Here is a 9,291-nt window from a genome sequence, read left to right as displayed (position 1 = left end):
CAGAAAATTGTTAGAAGATGAAATAGGTACAGATTTTTATAATTCAAATCCACTCATTTGGTGGGACAATTTGAAATTTAGGATCAAGAGAATAAGTCAAATATATGGTAAAGAAAAACAAAAAGAGATTAACAGACAATACTTCAAATTGCAAAATAAATTACAAGAACTGTCTGTGAAGTCTGCTTGTGGTATAAAAATTGACCATGTAAAGTACTTAGAATTAAAGAGTGAACTTGAGACTATGAAAATAGAAATAAATGTGAATAACGTTTTTGATGTTCCCCTTTTCTGTAATCCAATGATTGTAAATGGTGGTAGTATGTTATATCTGAGAACATTTATTGATGCAGGTATTAAGGACTTAGCATATGAATGCAAGAAAGGTTTTATGAAGGAAACATATATTCAAGATATTGTATCTCAAAAGTTCCCTGACGTTTCCGTTGATAAAATTATTAAAGTAGTGAAATGTATTATGAATTGTATTCCACAAGATTATATGGGTTTAGTTGAAGAAAATGCCAACACTTGTAAACTACCTGTTTTAAATATTATTTACAGTGTAAATGGTAGAAAGTGTGCTTTGCCTAATACAACAAGATCATTTTATGATATACTGTTAAAGACATTAACACGGGAGCCTAATTCTGTAAAATACTGGAGTGAATTATTTTCAGATTTTGATGTTCAAAAAGTTCAAAAAGTTTTGAACTTTTCATTTTTACAGAGTGATTGGATTGAGTCATCATTTAAAATTTTCCATAGAGTTTTCTTTACTAAGGAGAAACTGATGAGATGTCATATTACTGCTGATTCTATGTGTCCAGTTTGCGAAGATGTACATGAGGACTTGGAGCATTTGATTATTGTGTGTAGATGTTTGACTCAGTTCAATGACTTTTTAAAAGATTTTTTACATAACATATTGTGTAATAGTTCTGCAAACTTTGTCAATACACTAGATTTCAATTATATGTGTTACTTTGGTCTATTCAAGAAGGATAAAAATATAAACTTATACTTTGTAAATACAGTTTTATGTGCTAGAAGATTTTGTGTTGTAAAGAGGAGAAATATCTCTATGAAGGATGACAAATTGATGGACATAGTGCCATATTTTAAAAATGTTCTGCAAAAACATGTGAATTATGCATACTTGTATTATAAACAGAAGAAGTACATGTATTTATTTGAAAAGTATTATTTAAACAAAAATCCTGTATTAAGAATAAGTAATGATGAAGTACATATTGACTTTTAATTGACATATAATTGTTTGTTAACATTTGTTACAATTCTAACTAATACTGTGATATTGTGAATTATTGGGAGACTAGCCCAATGGTTCTTTTATGAATGTATTTATGTGAATAAAATTTTATCAAGAGAAAAAAAAAAGGCACCGGCCTCCTAAGCCGGGGATTGCGGGTTCGTGTCCCGTCGGAGGTATACTTTTTACAACATCTGTTCTTTCAAATTTATCAACATAAAAGATAAAATATCAAAATAACTGCCGTGTTAGGTAAAGGAAGAATCTACGTCAGCAAATTAGGGGAGTCAACTCTGTATATTAATCAATGGCATATTTCATTGAAATATTGGTTTCCGTAATTTTAAGTTTTTTTTTTTAAATAGATAGTTACAAGTTTTATTAATATGCCATTCAAGTATATAATTGTTCCCAAGAAATCATGGAACCAATGGAACAATCCAGTGTTTACATACGACCCAAATCAGATGTGGTGGAATTTGATTGGTCGGTCTATAATGACGCCCTGGGTCAAAGGAGTTGTAGTTACTATTTTTGTATCAAATTTCCCAACTTTTTTTTCAATCGTTTGAAAAAATGACTCCTTAGAGTTAACAATATATTATTCTTTGCAGTTTTTTTTCTGATCAATCGCTTTTAATTCTGAACAAACTCGTCGTATTGAATACTTATGACAGAGACTCGTCCCTTAAGTACTAGCACTAGGGGAGGGAAGCGGGAATGGAGTACCACCTCCACCCCTTATGTAAAAACAAAGAAGGAAGGAAACAAAAAAAAATACTAAAAAGACAGAAAAAACAAAACAGCAAAAAGAGAAATAAAGTTTATATAGTTTTAAAACGGGCTGATTTGGACAGGGTTGGAGGGTGATGCATATATACATAATTTTTCCTTGTATTATGACATCATTTGTAGGGCTTTCTTGGCTCTCTTATACTTATTTGTCATAGAAAATATAGTTAACCTTCTTCCTTAATTACAAAAATAATAAAGCCGATTATTAACAAAATAAATAAATAAATAAGCAGTAAATGAAATAACTAGAGCAGGCGCGTAGCTGAGGACAAATTGAAGTGTAGGCAAAATTACGGCAGGGGGTCTGGGGCCCCCAGCAGGTCCAGGGCGGAGCCCTGGTAGGGGGTACAGGGGGCCGAAGCTCCGCGGAGATAACATTTTAGAGCATCATTTATTCCTCTGCTGGATGTATTTTATCTCAAAAAAAAAAAAAAAATTGGCAAACTTAAGTGCAGGCAAAAGCTTTTTTATCTAACGGCAGCTACGCGCCTGTAGAGGCTCCAAACAACCTGAATCGCTCGCCTGGGTTGATCTTTTTTGTGACTACCAAGAAAACACATTCTTAATAATCATATCTGAGGTCCATTCTAATCAACTTTTATTGGATTCAGTCCAGTAATAGAATTATAAATAGAAAAAGGTAGAAAAGGGCAGTGACGCCATTATTGGTTCTCTAATGTTCATTTGTTTTATGGAAAATTTATCCACAGACGAGCGACGCCGACGGCAGACGCAAAGTGATGGTATAAACTCTCATGGCCTTGGGACAGGCGGGCTTAAAAGCTAATGTTTGCCAACTTAACATTTTAAAATTTCACACTTTTGTCTTTATATCATAATATATATGGTATAGTTACTCTTCACTTGACATATATCTAAATGAATTCATAAAATCCGACACAACGGACTTTAAATGCGCCGTAGTTGTGTTTTTATATTTTAAAATAATATGTGCAAAGTAACATCCTAAATACTTAACATTTTGATCAAATCATAACTGTTTTGACCATCCATGAACCCCCATTCTTCAGAACATACTTAAAAGACTAAATTGTGTAATGACAGATCATTAATATAGTCATTGAGTTTTGACATACCAAAAGGAAAACAAATCCTCCAAACAATAAAACCAAACAAAAAAAATACAAAAAACGAACAAATAAACTTGTAAATGCAACCAAAGGTAGTCTGGGGTCTTAATTCAATACATAAACGATGAGAAAAATCTGCCATCGAGTAAAGCCCATGAACAACACGTAAAGGTGCAGTATTGATACATAATGGTATATATACATATATATTGTGTTACTCGTGACATATTATAAAATTTACTTGTAAATGATCAATTTTGTAATGAAATAAAACTGTGGGCTGCTACACAAACGTTGGTTAACCAGATTCAATGATGACATATCGGTAACACATTGTAAACCATTACTAGCTCTTAAGAACGATAACTCTAATTTAAAAAAGCCCTGTGGACAGCGAAGATGTATGAACTTGTATACAAAATAAATTTGAAACGTCTCTTTATAAGTCTTTCTTCAAAATGTCACGGTTAATCGCATTTTATAGCAAAGAAAAATATCCAATCTATTTTATCGTTAATGATAACACAGATATTCTCGGATCTTCTCACACACAGTACTTTCTGCTAAAAGGTTAGGAAAGTTGGGGTCTGGATTTATTATATACCAGTCGACTCCCCATATACCAAAAAACTATATGGATCGTATCAATGCAATTTCAGCTATTATAATACACAATTTTCGTATTCATTTCCTTTTTTTTTTTCATATTTAAAGACGTCTTTCGTGGAAGACTCCGTGGCCCAATGGATAAGGCACCGGCCTCCTAAACTTTTCATTGTTTGAAAAATACTACTTGAAAAGAAATCCTGTTTTACGTATCTGTGACGAAAATGTTGTGATTGACTTTTAGTATGCAAGCCACTATATGATATGGAAGATTAACTTAACATACATGATATTATTAATTGTTATCTGTGATATGTGAATTAGTGAGAGATTAGCACAATAATTCTTTTACATGTAAATATATTTGTGTGAATAAACTTTTATCAAGAGAAAAAAAAAGGCACCGGCCTCCTAACCCGGGGATTGCGGGTTCGAGTCCCGTCGGAGGTATACTTTTTACAACACCTGTTCTTTCAAATTTATCCACATAAAAGATAAAACATGACCTTTTCGACTTTAATTTTGCAAATCTTTCAATAAAAAGAAAAAAAAAGATCCAGCTAGCAAACATACAAAGAAGCAAATTAGAAACAAACAAAAAGTGTATTGTCTACGGCACCCGGTATTCCCAGGCGGTCACCCATCCAAGTACTAACCGGGCTCGACGTTGCTTAACTGGTCGGTTTTTGGATGCATCATCTGCAGGATGTAAACATTGTGTCGTCCGAGAATTTTTCTTTGTTTGGTGAGTTCTTCGCCGTATTTTTGTGTGTAAATATTTCCTGAACATTGTTAGATGATATTTGCTTTAAAGTGATAATAGTTTCCATATAAATATTCGTTTTATATCCCCTTTTCCTGCTTTTTCGTAGCAGGAAAAAGGGGGAGGAAAGGTGCGCTCGATTCTTTTCTGGAGATCTATCTAAGAACTAATGGCGAACTTTGAAAGAAGTGGACCAGAAAGGTCCAATAGAAAGTCTTTTAATGTTGAAAATGAATTTTCAAAGGAGAAAACTGTTTTAATTTCATGTGTACTTGAAGGTTTTGGGAAAGTAGAACCTGATTCAGTAATTGATGAAATTGAATTGAAATGTGGTAGAGGAAGTGTTATAGCATGTGTGCCAAAGACCGGCAGTGGATATGAAGTTGTATTTAGAGAGAGGCAGATGATGGAACCAATTCTTGGTGATTTATCAGTCAGTGGTAAAACATTTAAAGTGACTGAATTAGAATCCAGCTTCAGATATGTTTCAATACTCAACTTGAGTATGTATGTTACTGATGCTGAAATTATTGAAAGATTTTCAAAAATTGGAGTTGAAGTGGTGTCACCAATTAAAAAACATAAGATGAAGTCGAAAAACTATATTTATGATGGAACAAGAGTATTTAAGGCAAACCTTCCGCCTAACATGAAATCCATCCCCTACTCGATGAAGTTCTCAGTGAATGAAAAAGAAACTGCATACTATCGTGTAATCCATGATCATCAAGTTAGAGTGTACCATGGGTGTTTTAGCCCGAACCACATATATAAAGATTGTCCTGATTTCAAGTGTTTTGAATGTGGCTAGCAAGGTCATATTAGTAGGAAATGCTTGAAAAATAAGTGTTCTTTCTGCTTTTACAAGAAGGAGAACTGTAAGTGTGAAACCTTGAGGAAGACAGGCGTGGGTAATTCATGTACAGAATTCCAAAATGATTCCTACTCAGGCATTTTTAAGGATCATGACATTCAACATTCAAGTGACAGAATGTTTCATACAGAAAATGATGATTCAAGTGATGTTTCTGAAGATGATGAATGGGCACAGAACACTAGAAGATGTGAAAATGTTGTCAGTAGTGTTCATTCCCGTTGTCGTGATGATGTCAGTCATGTTGACACTAATGGCGATGCTACCCATACAACTGTGGAGGCGGTTGTTGAACCGATAGCGAATGGTGATAATGGTGTTGCTAGCCATATCACAGATGATGTTCCGAATGGTGTTGCTAGCCAGTGTATTGATGAATGTGACGGTGCTAGTCACGATGGAGAGAATCATGAAGTGGATGGTGATGACGTTTCTGAGGTGTTAGATGTTTGTGACATGGTTCATGGTGTTGAAGATATTGTAAGTGGTGAAGATAAAGAAAAAGTAGAATCAGAAATCGATCATGACAATCTTACTAATAATGTAGATGTTAGCCATGTTAATTTGGTTGAATTTAATGATGTCTCTGGTGTATCTGAGAATAATGTTAAAGATATTGATCATATGTCTAATATAGAAAATACTGTCTCCTCTCAGGATAAAATCAAAAGCCAGGGAGGAGTCAGCCATAGTACTTGTGATACTTTGGATGATTTTGAAATGGACACTCATTCATTGACAAGTGATTGTCAGTTGGCGAGTGGTGATGAGTTTACTGTTGTGGGTAAGAAAAAATCCTACTTGGGTATCAAAAGGCGAAATAAATTTCAGATTAAGCCTAATTTAAAGGAAGCTAGATTGTCAAATGTTAAAAATAAGTTAATGAAGTAACAATGGAGTGGAATGTGTCATTAGTTATGAACTTTTGTTTTGTGATGGCTACTTTTAACTTCATTAGCCTTAATTGTAATGGTTTGTGTGACAAAAATAAAAGGGATTGTATTTTTGCATTATGTATTGAAAGAAAATATGACGTTGTTTGTTTACAGGAAACATTTTGGACTGATAAATTGTATGAGGATATTCAAATTGATAAAACTGTATGGGATGGTGAGATTTTTGCCAGTAATAGCATTTGTAATAGGAAAGGGGTTGCCATTCTTGTAAGTAAAAGGTTGAAAAATGTTTTTAAAGTTTGTGAGAGTGTATGTGGAAGATTAGTTCATATACAAGGTAAAATTCTTGACAAAAGTTTGGACATAATTAATTTGTATGCTCCAAATAATGTTAGTGAAAAGTGTAATTTTTTCAATGATTGTAAAAGTAAAATATATGGAGATGAATTTATTATAATAGCAGGTGATTATAATACCACTCTTTCCCCTTTAGGCAAACGTGGGAAAACTATTTTTTATGCTGACAGATCTTTAAAATGTCTGACTGAATTGATAAATGAAAAAAGGTTTATCTGATGTATGGAGAGATAGAAACGTAGGTGTTAAATTTTTTTCAAGAAAACAAGTTGTACAAAGTTTTTTAACTCAAAGTAAAATTGATTATTTTTTAGTTTCTTGTAATTTAAAACCATTTATAAAGAATGTTTTTTACAATGATACATCTTTTAGTGATCATTCTATTGTTAGTATGAAATTAGATTTTTCTGAAGTTGAAAAAGGACCTGGTGTTTGGATTTTTAACAAGTCCTTATTGAGTGATGATTTTTTTGTTGAAAAAATTAGAAATATCTTACTTGATGAAATTGGTTCAGATTTTTATTTTTCACATCCATTAATTTGGTGGGATAATTTGAAATATAAAATCAAGAAAACAAGTCAACTCTATGGTAAAGAAAAACAGAGAGAGTTATATAGAGATTATTATAGAATACAGAATAAGTTACAAGAATTGTCAATAAAGGCTGCTTGTGGTAATGATATAGATCATGTCAAATATTTAGAGTTGAAAGAGGAACTTGAAGGTTTAGAAAAAACATAGATGTAATGGTGCTGTTATAAGATCCAAATGTCAATATTCATTAGAAAGTGATAAAAATACAGCCTATTTTTTGAATTTAGAGAAACATAGACAGAATAGAAATATGAGAAATGGTTTAAAAAATTGTGATGGTAATGTTGTCAGTGAAACTGCTGAAATTTTAGATGTTATTTATAGTTTTTATAAAAGGCTATTTTCTTGTGTACAAACTGATTATGAAGCAATTGATAAAATGTTAGATTGTATTAACGTCAATGTTGACGTTTGTGATGTTGAAAAATGTGATGAGGAAATTAATATTGAAGAAATAAAAACCTCTATAAAAGGTATGAAACAAGGAAAAACACCTGGTCCTGATGGACTCACGGTGGAGTTTTATTTATATTTTTTTAATGAGTTGAAAGATGTTTTTAAATATATTTATGATACAGTTGAAGAGAATAAAGTTTTATCTAGGTCTATGAGGTATGGAATGATTAACCTAATTTATAAAAATAGAGGTGACAAAACTGACTTGAAAAATTTTAGACCTATCAGTTTATTGAATGTAGATTATAAAATATTAGCAAGAGTCATGGCAAATAGGTTTAAATTTGTACTTCCAAAGATTATTTCACTAACTCAGAGTTGTTGTATAATAGGTAAAGACATCTCTGATACTACTGTTACTGTAAGAGACATAATTGACTTGGTTGAAATGGATAATCTAGAATGTTATTTGTTAAAGTTAGATCAGGAAAAGGCTTTTGACAGGGTTGGGCATGAATATCTTTTTTCGGTTTTACAAAAATTTGGTTTTGGGGAGAGATTTATATCTTGGATAATTTTTTTTTATACAGATATTTTTAGTACTGTCAAGTGCAATGGTTTCCTATCCAAATATTTTCCATTGGCAAACTCTGTTAAACAAGGTTGCCCAATATCTGCTTTATTGTATGTTTTAGTTGCTGAACCTTTAAGTATAATGATCAAAAGGAATGATAGGATTCAAGGTATTAACATTCCTGTTGTGAATATTGAAGAAAAAATATTTTCACATGCTGATGACACTACATTGATATTGTCTGACAAAACTTCAGTAACTGAATCATTTAATGTTTTACAATTGTATGAACAAGCATCTGGGGCAAAATTAAATAAAGATAAATCTGAAATTTTGGCATTGGGTACTAGAAAAATATCAAAAAATGATTTAGATGCTTGGAAAATTAAAGAGTGTGATGGGGTTTTACAGCTTTTAGGCATATGGATTGGCAAGGATAAAAAGTTATGTGATAGTCTGAATTGGGAATGCAAAGTGCAGTCTATTTCAAAAATACTGAATCTTTGGAAAATGAGACAATTGTCAATACATGGTAGAGTAACTGTGATAAATACTCTTTTAATGAGCAAACTTTGGTATACTCTGATGGTAGTTAATATACCAGAAAAATGCTATTTAGATATAAAGAAATTGTGCATCGGGTTTTTGTGGAATGATAAACCATCTTTGGTTGCTTATGATGTTGTTATTAATAGAATACTAGATGGAGGTTTGAACTTTTCAGAAATTTTACATAAGATGTATGCTTTTAGACTTAAATTTTTAAGTCGTTTGTTAGATGTAGAGTATTGTGCTGTTTGGAAGCATCTTTGTACTTATTTCTTTTCCAAATTACAAGATATGAAACTTGGTATTGAGATTTTGTTCTGTGAATTTAAGCAGAGACAGTTGGGGAGTTTACCCGATTTTTATAAATGTATGCTGTTTGCTTGGGGAAAGATACGTGATTATATTGAAATTGATATCAATTTGAATAATGTATTTGACCTGCCTCTGTTCAATAATCCTTTGATTACTAATAATGGTAATATGCTGTATATCAAGACTTTTATAGATGCAGGCATTATTAAA

Source organism: Perna viridis, chromosome 9, assembly GCF_037379345.1.
Source record: "Perna viridis isolate PV_CMFRI_1.1 ecotype Kerala chromosome 9, ASM3737934v1, whole genome shotgun sequence".
NCBI classification, from domain to species: domain Eukaryota; kingdom Metazoa; phylum Mollusca; class Bivalvia; order Mytilida; family Mytilidae; genus Perna; species Perna viridis.
This window is presented reverse-complemented; position numbering follows the sequence as displayed.